Genomic DNA, 13,214 nt, shown 5'->3' with positions numbered 1-13,214 from the left:
AACAGTTCCCATGTAGATTTCATAGATGGTAATTCTTTCCAGTCAGACTTGTTATTTGTTCTTGTTATTTGTCTTGCTACTGATGGCAACTTTACAGCCAGGGAGCACAACAGAATTTTTAGTCTGAGCAAGTATATTTAGCATCTGTCCAGTACTCAGCAGCGAGGTTCCTAGGTAATACTGCTATGGAAAATGGGGAGTTGAGGGGGGAAGGAAAGATCAGAGTTTCCAGGGCAAACTATGAATCAGATAATTTTTTAGTGAAAGGACTTAGCAAAGCAGATATTGGTGGTACTTGGCTTTGGTGACCTTGACAAAAACAGGAAAATCTTGATTTCTTTTTGTCTTGCCAGTTGTCTCCCCAGTTTTTTTGTCTTCTTCAGTTGCATTTGAATTGAAAACACAGTCATCTCTGTGTAGCTTTCATGTGTAAGTGCTTTGTGCCTGTCATAGGGAACAAAACATAATTTACTATTATTTATTACTAATAGCTATGAACCTGGTGAGTTTTACTTCTTATGAATTAAACTGTAGTCATTTATTCTCTGCATTTGTTTGCATCCTTGCTGTACAGCCTCTCTCTAAAGCTTTGCCCTATCTCTTCAGAGCAATAGAGATGCACAAAATGATCCTTGCAGCTGGAGCACGATGCACTTTGATTCTTCCAGTGCTTGAGAATCTGGCTGCTGGCAGGGACTGTCCGTGAGGAGAAGCATGCCTGCTCAAGGTGGAACTCACTGTATAATAATATATTTGTCATGTTTGTAATTGCAAATGTAATTAGCAAACAAGCTCTGGGGGATTGAGGACTTGAAACTTTCACTGCACATCATTTGACCCTATCTTGACTGGACTGGAGCTTGTGTGCCACTATTAACCCTTGCTGTTCTTGCAAAGAAATACTCCTCCTAGCTGACAAACTGCTGCTAAGTTTCCTGTCTTTTTTGGGTTTTTTGAGTCTTCCCCTCTCCATTTTTTTAATTTTTGCTTTTAAAATTTTTTTGGTTTTTTTTTTTTTTTTTTTTTTTGTTGGTTGGTTGTTGGGTTTTTTTTTTTGGTTGGTTGCTTGTTTGGTTTTTTTTCTATGAGAAGCATCATACTCATATTTGCTTATACCTTCTTTTATTGTGATAGCAAGTGCTCATGTTGCTCCTGCAACACACACACTAATATTTCCTCTCCTAGCACTTCTGACACAGTCTGGAAAGCATTCTGCAATGCCCTTTGTGAAGAGCACTGTGTACCAGTAAGTGCTTATGCATACTGAGCTGTTCAGTGCATTCCTATCACCACAGGCAACGTTACCATTCAGTGCCCCTTGCACTTCGCAAAGACAACTTGTGAAAAGCAGGTGGCAAGCTGTTATCACACAACCTGCGATGGCTCTGTGTCCCTGCTGAGCTGGAATTTTCTTGTACTCTCTTTCTGAATCGTGGAGAAATAAATATGTAAGAAATACTATTCATTTTGTGGGATCCTGGCAAATCTCGGTCTCGTCACCCTTAGGATGACTTTGTTGTCCTACAAAGGATATTCCCGATCCTTGACGATTTAGTGATCAACAACAAATCTGTTCATAAAGTCCCAAACTTATGTATGCATAGGAAGCAAAGAGGGCTACTTTGCTTTTTTATATGAATATTGTCTCTTATTTGTTTTCTTCTTTGTTTTCAAGATCAGATTTAAATTGCAATAAGATTTGTGATAGGACTGTTCTGAGTTTTATTTATTCTTGCATTTTTGTGTATGTGAATGGAAATAAGTCAAATTTAGAGGGAGGTGGCTATTTTCATACAATTTTTTGTCATGATTGTAAGGACATCTCACAAATATTGCACCCTGTTGAAGGTGTGGAAAGAAAAGGAAGCCTATTCTAGTTTCTTCTTGTTAGGTTAAGAGCCTTTGGTGAGAACACCTTCCCTCAGTCTAGATTTTCCTTTCCCATTCCTGGAAATTATGTTGCATTTACCATGTATTTTAAGGGTCCTATATTTTTCTTAAGTTAGAATAGCCTATAATGCAAGTGATGGAAGTGGTACCTCCAGTCTGGAGTATCCTGCATAATAGGAGACAATTTCTCATAGCACCTTTTGTTTTTAATTGATTGTCTGTGTTGTATTGCAGCTGTTTTTAGACAAGGTTTTTTTGTTGCTCTGCATCTACTGTTCTGAAGGGCTTTTTGTACATACAGCGTGTTTAGAAGTATTATTTTCTAATTTTTCCCCCTTTTCTCCTGGCACTTTAAAGTTCCCTTTAGTAATAATGGCCCGCAATCTCCGGTGATGGAGCCGTCAGTGTGAACAATGCTGGTGAGTGTATTGTCTTGATGTCCTTTTACTCAACAGAAAGGTCAAAAGAACAGATTTTTTAAAGTGTTCAATTCTTCTGTTACAGTTTTGCATATGGAGACAATTTTAAGTATGTGTAAGCACTTGGATGAAAATAAGACAGAAATAAGATTTTCCATCAGTTGCCACAAGTACTTCTTTTTAAAATGTGCCGACATGAACACTTGCAAACCAAATTTCTCACTGAGATTTACACCATTTTATATATTAAAATTAAACAGCTGAAAAGAAGGACGTTAAAGAATTTTTCTTCAAAGGTTTTATTTTTCTAAAATCTTTTTTTTTTTTTTTTTTCTTTTTTAATTCAGTTGATCTGTCAAGTTTCTAGTTCTCAAACGTATCATTTGTTTCCTGATTTAAGATATTACCTAGATGAGTTTTTCACACATGGCAACATAGCAGTGGAGAACATAGCATGTCACTGGTTTGTTTTAATTTTTTTTTTTCTTTTGTACACATCTCCAGAATTAGCCAATGCGCATTTTTAGCATGTACATTTTCTTCATATACTTTGCTTTTTAATTTGTAAAATAATCTTTGATGTATACAGCAATTTTTAGGAGTTACGGTTGCTTTATTTTTGTTTCTGGACTATGTATGGCATGTTTTTGCTATATGGTTTTAACAGTTCAGAAAGTGCTGTAGAGGAATAAGAGTGATTTAATTTTTTAAAACACAGAAGTTCAGTCCTTCTTCAGCTTCTTTTCAGACATACATGATGTTGCTGATACTTTTATCTCTGAGTCTTTTAATTCAGTTTCTTCCTAGTTTTTATATTTCTGTTGATGAGGGGTTTTGATTATTTTTGTCAACTAAGAGAGTAATGGTACAGGGAGATACTGAAAACATTCTCCTATGAAACTAAAACCGCTGGTGCCTATTACCTGACACTCTTTAGTAGGCAATATTTGTTATCAGATTCATGGGTAGTGCAAAGCTGTCTGGCTGGATCAGGGTTCTCCGTGCACCTGACTGTATTAAGCAGCGACATCCAAGCGCTGATGTGCAGCCTGCAGTGCAGCCCAACCCAGGGGCTGGGGCAGGGATGGGGCCACATCTCTCTGATACAGTCCAGGCTCACGTTCAAAGCCACACTGTTACTTACACTGGAACTTGAATTTCAGCGCTTGGGCTTTGTGAAGAGTGGTGACTTGACTTCTTGTAGGTTCATTTTGCCTTAATAGATTGTAGCAAATCTGACCTTTTGAAAATGATGGTTAAGTGTATCATGTGTCCCTATTTATTTACTTTAGATAGACATGCTAGTCACTTCTCCTTCAGTGTAATTGATACAAGTTGCATAGTGGCACCAAGCACACTGTAAAGATTAGAATGAGTCGAAGCACAAGAGAAACAGTTTTCTTGCATACAGAGATCTGTAAGTATGTGTATGGATGCGTATCGGGGTGTATGAGCACACACTTTAAATACATGTGTGCATACTGTAACAGAACACACATCTATGTGAAATATATAAAATTTTTATATAGCCACATGTTCATTTAATAGTGCGTATTGTACTGTTTCAATGAAACAGTTATCCATATAATGTCTCTCTGTACACATATGCAATCCTTTATGAATATAGTTGCAGATTTCTGTGCACATACAGGTATAAAGGTATTAAAAAATAAGGATAAGTATGTCTGTCTCCATTAGAAGGTTCTTGCAAGTATTTGTTAATTAAAGTTTGTGAATTTGCTTATAGCCTTGCATAGAAAGTGTTCTATAAATGTAGAATGCTGTATGTTACATATGTAACATTTATGCTTAAAAAAGAATAATTCTGTTTCTCATGGAAAAAATATAATTATGGGTTATATAGGGTTAGGTGCTAATGCAGTTAAATTTTCTATTTATAAATCAATGCATATCCGAATTTGTGGTTTTTGAAGATAAGCAGAAATTTTCTTTATATAAAGCATCGGAGAGGAATTTGAAAAACTGTGTACGGAACATAGATCCAGATGTAACATTGTCCAGATAAAGCTGGGCTCATGTGCCATAGCCAGAAAAGTCAGTGGTTTGGGATTTCTTTCTTCTTTTTTGTTTAATTTCTGTTATTTTGGAAACTTGTATTTCTTTTTCATATGATTTTGATTTTAGAAGGCACAAAATATAGTGTGCATCCTCTTTCTTAGGAAGTTATTTGATGATGAGATACTTAGATTTTTTTTTTATTTCAACATCTGTAGTGCTTCTGACCATTCTCTTTATTTTTTTCAGAAGTGTTTTTTACTTTAAAACAGTGATTAATTTTCTTCTAGCAATTACAGCTAGGGGACTATCATTGCAGAAGAAACTGTAAGCCTTAATCATTACTTCTCTAATAATATGAATGTTCTCTCTCAAAATTTCCACACCTCAGTTCCTATTCTGACATGGAGCTATTTTTAAAAATAGGAACAAACTTAATTCCACAGCTGTTTTAAATAACATGATTATGAAACAAAAAGCAAAAGTTCTCACAGTACAGTGATGTAGTATTTATACATGTTTTAATACACTAAATTTTCTTAGAATTTTCGCCTCAGGTGTTCAGGGAAAAATAGATGCATCCCTCTCTGCCTTTTTGATTGCCTTTTGGAAGAAGAAAAATATCTGCTTTTGGCTGATCTGCTTTTTCAACATAGTTACTTTGCCTCAGTCTCTGCAAAATATTACAGATTCAATTCCCCTGTTGGACCAGGAGTTAAAAATTAATTCATGAATAATAAAAACCAATCAGTCTTGTTGAGTTTAAGAAGGATTAGAAGAGAGGTTTTTGTACAGAAGCGGTTATATATCTTGGTGGGGATGTTGTTGGACTAATAGATATTGTAGTAGGTCCTGTTGGTTATCTGATAAAGGTAGCTGATTTTGCAAATAGGATTGTTATCCTGATGACTAACGAGTCTAATATTGGATGGATTAAAAGAGATTGCGCAGCTTGTGTCTATTATAAGTTCTCTACTCCTTCTTAGGAGATAATTTATTTGATTCAAATGTGTAGATTGAAAGGAACTAGGTAAATATATAACATAAAGGGACAGTTCATGCTACCTTACTGCAGCTGGGATTTTCAAAGAAGACGATGTGACTCGGGCGCCAGATTGAGTATCGGTGTGCATGTGGTGGGTATCTGTCCATAGCCTGATGAGAGGCTGTGCTCAGAACATATAACTGATAGAAGTTGGGCACAGCAAAATTCATGATCCCCTTGAGACAGAGGAAGAATTTGCACCCAAAATTTTGTGATGCAAAACCTGATGCTGTCCCTACATAAATAGGCTGTAGAGAGGGAGAAATAAGGAGGAGACATGGCTTCAGAGGAATGGGGGGGCCAGGGTGATGGAAATCTCAATTTTTTTAAAAAAGAGTGCAGAGTTAAAGACTTCAAGGAAACTGGTGGACAAAGGTGGCTTGTTTTAGGGACAGTGTTTGAGCCTGCCATGGGGTGTAGGAGGAAGGCTGTCTGTCTGCATCAGACAGCCATTCAGCACAGTTAGGTGGAGGTCTGGTGAAGGAAGAGAATATAGCTGCTGTGGGCAAGAGGAGGAATGGATAGATCATTTCAAATATCTGGTCCATAAAAGCTCCTTAGGACTACAGAGTCTTGGTAAGAAAAGTGTCTTCAGTGACAAATTCTCTTCCCTTAAGAGTTCACTGTCATGCTTAAGAGCCTCTGCATCTCTGTCTTTCAGCTGTCGTCGTGGGAAAACTTGCAAATGCAGGATCTCTGGGAGGTTAAAGGCAGTGATACTCAGCCTGCTGGTGACTGGCTGTTAGATTTGGGTAGAAATAAAAGCAGCATAAAGAGAAGCATCATTCCTTTGTAAGGAGAACTCATTTTGCTTCCTTCAGTGGGGGACTGGCCAGGGGCTTTGCATCCACTGCCCATTGCTCCAGCGCAGGTAGGAGCAGGAAGAACTCTGCAGCCATCTGCAGGGCTCTGCTGACAGTGCGCCGGGCACCTCACTTCTGCCAAAGGGGCTGCAGGGCCTGTCTGGAGGGCAGCCATGGCACCTTTCTTCTCACAAGCCAGCTCTTTGGAAACATTCAAATTACTTTGTCCTCTAAAAAGTACACATGGGTTTCTCCTGGGCATCTTGGCAGTGCTCTCATTACAGCATTAAAAGTTTCCATGTATAAACACGGACCTCGTGGAGCCTCCGGAGAGGCTCTCTTCTCATCCCTGACAAGTCCTACCCCGCACACTCCTCTCTGCATCTTAGTAACATATGTTTAGATGCTGTCGCCACATAGCCTGAAGAGTGCTTCCATTGTCTGTGGAGATCTCGTGGTAAAGACACTTGATGAGGAAAGAGAAACCTTAGTGTTTCCCATATGAGTTTCATGCAGTCTTTGAAAAATACCTAATTGTCTTTATGAATGCATCTTTTGTGTATTTGCACGCTGTTTCCTAAATGAAGCAATCTGTTGCTTTTTCACAGAATAGTTGAGGTTGGAAGGGACCTCTGGAGGTCATCTGGTCCAGCCCTCCCTGCTCAAGCAGGGCCACCCGTTGTCCAGAACCATGTCCAGTGGCTCTTGAATATCTCCAGATGGAAGGCTCCACAACCTCTCTTGGCAGCCTGTGCAAGTGCTCTGTCACCCTCAGTGTGAAAAAGTGTTTCCTTGTTTTGTGACAGACTCTATTATGTTTCAGTTCATGCCCTCGTGTTGTGTCCCTTGCGTTTCTTTCCTCCTACTTGAGTATAGCCGATGTTTTCACTGTTTTAAAACTCTTATCTAGTTTGTCAGTCTCTTTCTAGTAAGGTGACACACAGAAATTTTAGGTACATTTACAGTAAACCTATGAGAAAGAGAACTATCCCCTACCTGGTTCCCTATCAAGTCTATCTTGATTTCAATTGTGAAGGTGATTGACAGCTGGAAGTATAACTGTGTCATTGGGATCTGAATCACTGAGCTCTTCCAGCCTCAGTTAGGAATGGCAGGTACGTTGTCTTAAATTCACAATTGGTTCAAGAACATCTCATCAAGAGATGCAGGAATTTCTCATTTAGTCTAAAGTATTGCTTGTCCACATCACAATATGTTGAATACATAGAGGTATTTGTTTCAAGTATCCTCTTTATCTCTTTCTTAGTCAGCTGCTAGTTTGTGGGGGTTAGTTTAAATGAATATCAGTGAGTAACAATTAACTGCAGATTTAACAGGGAAAATTCATTCATTTGGGGTTCACCATTTTTTTGACCCCTGTCCTCAATCATCAGTGTCTCTAGTTTGTTCTGGGAGAAATGCATCTCTGTGGTCTCATTGTATCTTTGGTACCTCACCAATGTGAGAGTTAGGGTAAAGATTTAACATTGTTCATTATGTGAACTACTGAACCAGAGAAGAAAACTTAAATAGTGGCAGAGAAAAATCTTTGAAGAGGATGCCATATTGAAATGACTTCTACCGTGATAGAAAACCTGCCTGTAATAAAGTAGTCAGTACTTGCTGCCTTCTAGGACCAACTGCTGTACTAACAGGTTCTGTTTCACTTGCTGCAATAGGTAATTTATATCAGGTTACTTATCTTCTGAGAGCAACCAACAAGCATGAAATGCTGTCACTGTTGTTGAAGGAAGAGGCTGGTGTTAAGAATTTATATGGGAAACTAGACAAGCAGAAGCCACAAGATGAAGAAGCCATCTACAAGCTTTGAGTGTGTTTGAGAACTTGCATTTTAAAACTGTCTTCTAAAGTACTTTGGATGTGAATCTGCTGTCATTTTTACTTGTGTTAGTGACAAGTAACTGTGAACATCAGATGGGATACAGCCATGTATAACTGGCACAAAATTAATAATAGGCCATTGAACTCAACATCACAGTAGAAGAAGATATACCTGGAACCAATATAAGAAATTATACTGACATGGGGAAAAAAGGAAGGGCTCAAGCTTTATATGGGAAGGGCAGAAACCAGTGATTTTCCTTCCATAAAACTGTCAGGTGCAGTTAGTCCCTCACATCACTAGCTGCTTCTTTCAGAGTTCAGGTTTCATGCTTCTAATGCATGAGATGATTCTTTCAGCCCTTTGGGAATAATTTGGAGTATGTTGGAGAAGGCTACCTTAGTGGTAATTGGGGAGCAGTTTGATGCATTGATAAAATGCACAGAGGACAATGCCAAATGAGGTGTGAGAGGTGGTGAAGTGTGAACTCGCTGAAGTTGCAAAGAATATTATTGAGATAAAAACACAGCAGATGTGAGTAAAACAGGACTTTAAAGAAGCATTCCAGCACGTGGAGAATTCCAGAGAGCTCCAGATGAGAATGTTCTTTGCCAAATTTATGAGGATGAAACCAGTGAAAGAAGAACTGTGCAAAGGAGAACGAAGACTAGAACAAGATAGCTGGGAAGAAGAGACCTGACTCTGGTTTCAAGCTTCTTTCAAGGTACCTATATAATGCCATCAAGCTGAGAAACATCTTTAGGACAATGGATAAAATCAAGAAAAAGTGGAAGGCAAATGTAAAAAATTGTGGCTTAAGCAAAATCTCCTTGATATTCCCCTGTGGGTAAGAAATCTGAATTTAGCACCACCTGATTCTATGCTGTCCTGAAAACTCCAGTGCTGCAAAGAAATGCAAGAAAAACAATGCCAAGCAACACTCTACTGCTCTAGACACGAGATCCAAAGGAGAGTTGATGATTCAGAGTGTTCTGGATTTTTACCAGTATATTTCCACTGAAGATCATTGGAACTTTGTTTGATTGGAGATAGTGAGCTAGAGGAAAGACAAGCAAGGGCAGAACCTGTGTCATGGAGCTTGAGATCAGACTGTGACAGAACAAGGGTGACTGAAAAGCTGAGGACAGCAATCCAGTCACTGTAGCAGTGTCTTTCCTTGTGACTAAGGTTTCTGTCAGAAGAAGCACGGTAGGAAATTATTATTTCTCATTTAGCTTACAGAACATACACAGAAAACACGCAGCCATTTCTTCCTGCTGGAAGCTGGAATTTGAATACAACAGCTTTAGGAGAAGGAGAGATCACAGCGGAGGAGGAAAGGTTTGGATAGCACGGAAGAAAGATTTTGATGCATGTTTCTGTTGCTAAAACTGAATGAGAATTTGCTTAAAAATTAAGGTCAAACCTTGCAAAACTACTGCTTTGTGTTTCTCCCAGCCTATAATTCAGTATGCACTGTATGGTCACTGGACTAGAAATGGGCTTTCCTTCAGTACTGCAGGCTGTTTTGTTTTGTTTCTCTGCTGCAAAGTGAATGTTGCCAGCAACATCCTTGTGAGGTGAGAAAAAGGCACATATGTAAAGCCCAAACGCTGAGGTCCCTTCCACCTGACAGCCCTATCAGGGCTCCTGTCCTTGGCTGAAAGCAGCTCCTGCTTCTTGCACACATTATGGGAACCTGAAAACCAGGTCGTGTTGGGAGAGGTGATGAGATGCACGGCAGCAGGATATTTCACTGGGGCGAGGAGCTTTGAAATGGAGCTTTTGACATTGGAAAGAGCTGCTCTGTATAATGTCATGGGGCCTGAAGAAAGAGAAGTGTTCCCCTGGGATGAGGAGATTTATTACAGTGTGTTTAGCATCCCTGCAACTAGAGAAGGAAGATGCACATTAGCAGCTGGTGGAAGGCCTGTGCTGCTCTTCTGCTCCAAGGGAGCGGAGAAGGCAGAAATCAAACATTCCTGTGGAGTGGAATGGGAGTGGAGTCCTGTGCTTCAGTTGGGGCAAGTTAGAGCAGCACTGGCTTGGTGTGGAGAAAGTTAGACTCAATTGACCTTTTTCATTGTGACGGAGAAGTTACAGAATATGTCTGTGAGAAAAAGCTGACAGTGACCTGAGAAAGGAGAACTGTGGACCACCAGCAAAGTGTAACAATTTTTCTGGTTTGTTCTACTGGCTGCTGCTTGCTATTAGTATGATTTCAAGTCTTTGTACTGTGTTGTAGAATTGCAGGGTGCTTACCTGTTGCCTCCTTGTTGGCTCTTTCCAGCATGGTGCATGAGATGGTTTCACTTTCTCACAACCTGTATTTTTATCTGAAGCCCTTTCTGCTGAGTGGGAGGAAACAAAGAACAGCACATGGCAGAACCTCTCTGCTTGTTAAGTTCATGGGCTGATGGCATTGCTCTGTCGTTCCTGTTCCAGTGGCTCTTTACATTTGTGCAGTGTTTGCCATAGCAGGTATACAGAGACATGGGGAAGGAAAGGAAGGTTCTGGGTTTTAGCTTGATATTCCATGTAAACGTTTTATATGCCAATGAACATACGGAGAGTTGCAAGGTATCTGATGGAGAGTTGCAAGGTATCTGTTTTCTACTTGTGGCTGTAAATGGTTTTGCTACTTCACCTATATGCCTTATGTGTACACTTTTCACACACTTCTTATGTGTGTCCATTTGTACCAGATTGATCATGGGTATCTCCATCCTGGTTGCAGGAGGTGCTTCTTGCTGAACTGAGTCTCAGAGCATCCCCTCATCTTCATGGGGGTGCTGTTAGGACTTTTCCTGGAAAAGTAGTACATAAAACAACCTAAAAAGGAGTGTGAGCTTGCTGAATGAACATATAAAAACCCTGAAAGAATTCCTATTTTCATCTGGAGGTCTAGATGTGGAAGATCTTCACAGGAAGAGGAGGTTGAGAGTGAACCAAGTTTCCAAGCAGTGATTCTGAACCTTCATTAGATGTGTCCTTTCCATGATGTGCATTCTGATGTTTTCTTATCATTCAGGAAGCAAGTACAGATCTTTTGACTCCAGCATCCCAGCTGCTGGAATGGAGTAAATATTGTTTTGTGGCCAAAGGGGCCTGTTAGCCTCCAGGAGACACCTAACAGCAGCACTCAGAAAAATTAGCAGCAGTAAAAGTACATTACACAATTCATCAATCTTTTGTTTTCAGCACTGAAGCAATGCTACTTGGGGCATGCAGGTTGCACCAGGGTCAGCACTTTCATTAGGAGATCCTTGGTCCCTTACCTTCAGCCTAATACCCATCCCAAGGAGCACAGCAGCATTGCTTCCAGCAGTGGGTGCAGACAGCTGCCTGGCATGGGTAAGTGAAGCTAGTAGCAACCATTAAGTTCCAGGCAGTGTCAAAAATCAGAGGCAGTTAGGTACCAGTAAAAATATTATAAGTTTCCCTGGTGTCAGCACAGGCCAGTTCTGATTTTAAAAATGAAATATGGCAGCTAATTAATCTAGATCACAGCTTAATCGCCTGTGGTGGGTTTTAAAAAAAACATTTTTGTGTGAATTTAGCACTCATGAAAGTGAGAGGCTGAGGTTACTGCCTCGACCAAAGCACAGCACGGATAAGCTGTCTCCTACTGGCTCTGTTCGTGCTCCTCCATGGTGGCCTGCAGTAGCCACTGCTGTGACCTCCAGAGCTTGCCTTTCATTCTCTCCCCTGCAGCAGCATCCATGCACACAGTTTAACATATGTCTCCCAGTGCATCTGGCTGTGCTTTTGGAAGCAGCTTCAGGAGTTAAGAGGCACAAAGCAGCAGATTTGCAGGTTCACCCAGGATGAATGGAACAGGTCTTCCTTAGGACAAGAGGAAATGGGGTAAAGCTCCACCAGGGTAGGTTCAGGTTAGATATTAGGAAAAACTTCTTCACAGAAAAGAGTGGTGAAGCATTGGAACAGGGTGCCCAGGGAGGTGGTGGGGGCACCATCCCTGGAGGTGTTCAAAGGTAGGGTAGATGAAGATCTACAGTGGATGGTTTAGTGATTAGGGGTTATAGGGTGGACAGTTGGACTCAATGATCTTAGAGGTCTTTTCCAACCTTGATGATTCTATGGTTCCTAGTGCCCCCAGTCTACAGTGTGCTACCTGCTATTAAGAGGTGCAGTGAAACATAGTACTGCCCTGGGAAGCATGGCATGAATAAGGAAAGAAAAGGGATGATTGAAGAAGGCACCAAGGCAGTGATCAGAAAGTAGAGAAGGTTAAGAATTTGCTAGCTCTGCTCTTTCCCTCAGACCAGCAGCAGGCCAGCACTGGAAAAAAGAAAAACAATCTGTCCAATTTTATAGACTGTGATTTCATTTATGCTTTGTAAAGATCTTATAAAAGACAGAGCATGAGTCTCTCATTGCACAGCTCACCCATCATTAGTGAGTTGTTTTCTGCCAGTGGTCTCAGTAGATATAAGTCTTGCAAAGGGATCTGTCACAGGCACTGGCTGTGAGACAGTGTCAGCCAGTAGGTTGACTGAAGTGAGGGATGGCATGGGGGACAGAAGGTGCATGTCTGAAAGACAGGCAAAACAGATGGACCAAGCTGAGTGCATGTGATGGATCACAGAAAGGGCCAGGACAACATGAGAAGAGACTGCCTATTAAATATTGTGGAATGGCTTTAAAATAATACATCAGCAAAGCAGTCGCTTTCTGCTCTATTTGATAAACTTTTTTTTGAGGAGTCTATGGTTAGGAGGAAACCATTTCCTTTCTCCTTCCTCTTTATTTCACACATACACTAAATTGTGGTCCTGACTATTCTTGCAGGTTAGCACTGCTGAGCAGGAGGCAAGCAAGCAAATGTGGAAGACAGGGCAAGAGTTGGTGTTGCTGATGAAAATTTCTTTGCTTAGAGCTGGCACTTCAACCTGGCACCAGGTTGTCTCTGTGTCCCTGGCACCCATCGTGGCATTAGATTGGTTATTTGGTAGAAATTGATGTTCTGATTAAATTTCAGCCCCAGGCATTTACATTGTTCCTTATTTTCCATCCTTTGTTTCAACAGGACAAACAATTCTTATTTCACTTCTTGAGCTCTTACTGTATACTGCAGAAGAGCTGCTGCATTATGTTTCAGAGATGGGATGAGTGAAACAATCCCTTAATGAGCATACGGTTTTGAGTGGCAGTGTGAAGTCCTTCTGTTGGATGAG

At 40.4% G+C, this 13,214-nt stretch overlaps 1 protein-coding gene across 6 annotated transcripts in view; it reads left to right on the top strand.

Moving 5' to 3' along the window:
- The window catches only part of ESRRB (estrogen related receptor beta), a 124,963-nt gene that overhangs the window by 46,001 nt on the left and 65,748 nt on the right, over positions 1 to 13,214 (top strand). Inside the window, exon 2 of one of the 6 annotated variants that reach the window (XM_071745926.1) lies at positions 2,248 to 2,309. The exons of the other annotated variants lie outside the window; for them this stretch is intronic. The gene's annotated coding sequence lies outside the window, so the exon portion shown is untranslated. The remainder of the gene's footprint in view (positions 1 to 2,247; positions 2,310 to 13,214) is intronic. 6 annotated transcript variants of the gene reach the window in all.

The sequence above is a fragment of the Heliangelus exortis genome, chromosome 5 (genome assembly GCF_036169615.1).
Source record: "Heliangelus exortis chromosome 5, bHelExo1.hap1, whole genome shotgun sequence".
In the NCBI taxonomy this organism is placed as follows: domain Eukaryota; kingdom Metazoa; phylum Chordata; class Aves; order Apodiformes; family Trochilidae; genus Heliangelus; species Heliangelus exortis.
Note: the sequence above shows the minus strand (reverse complement) of the source record. Positions and strands in the feature narration are given on the sequence as shown.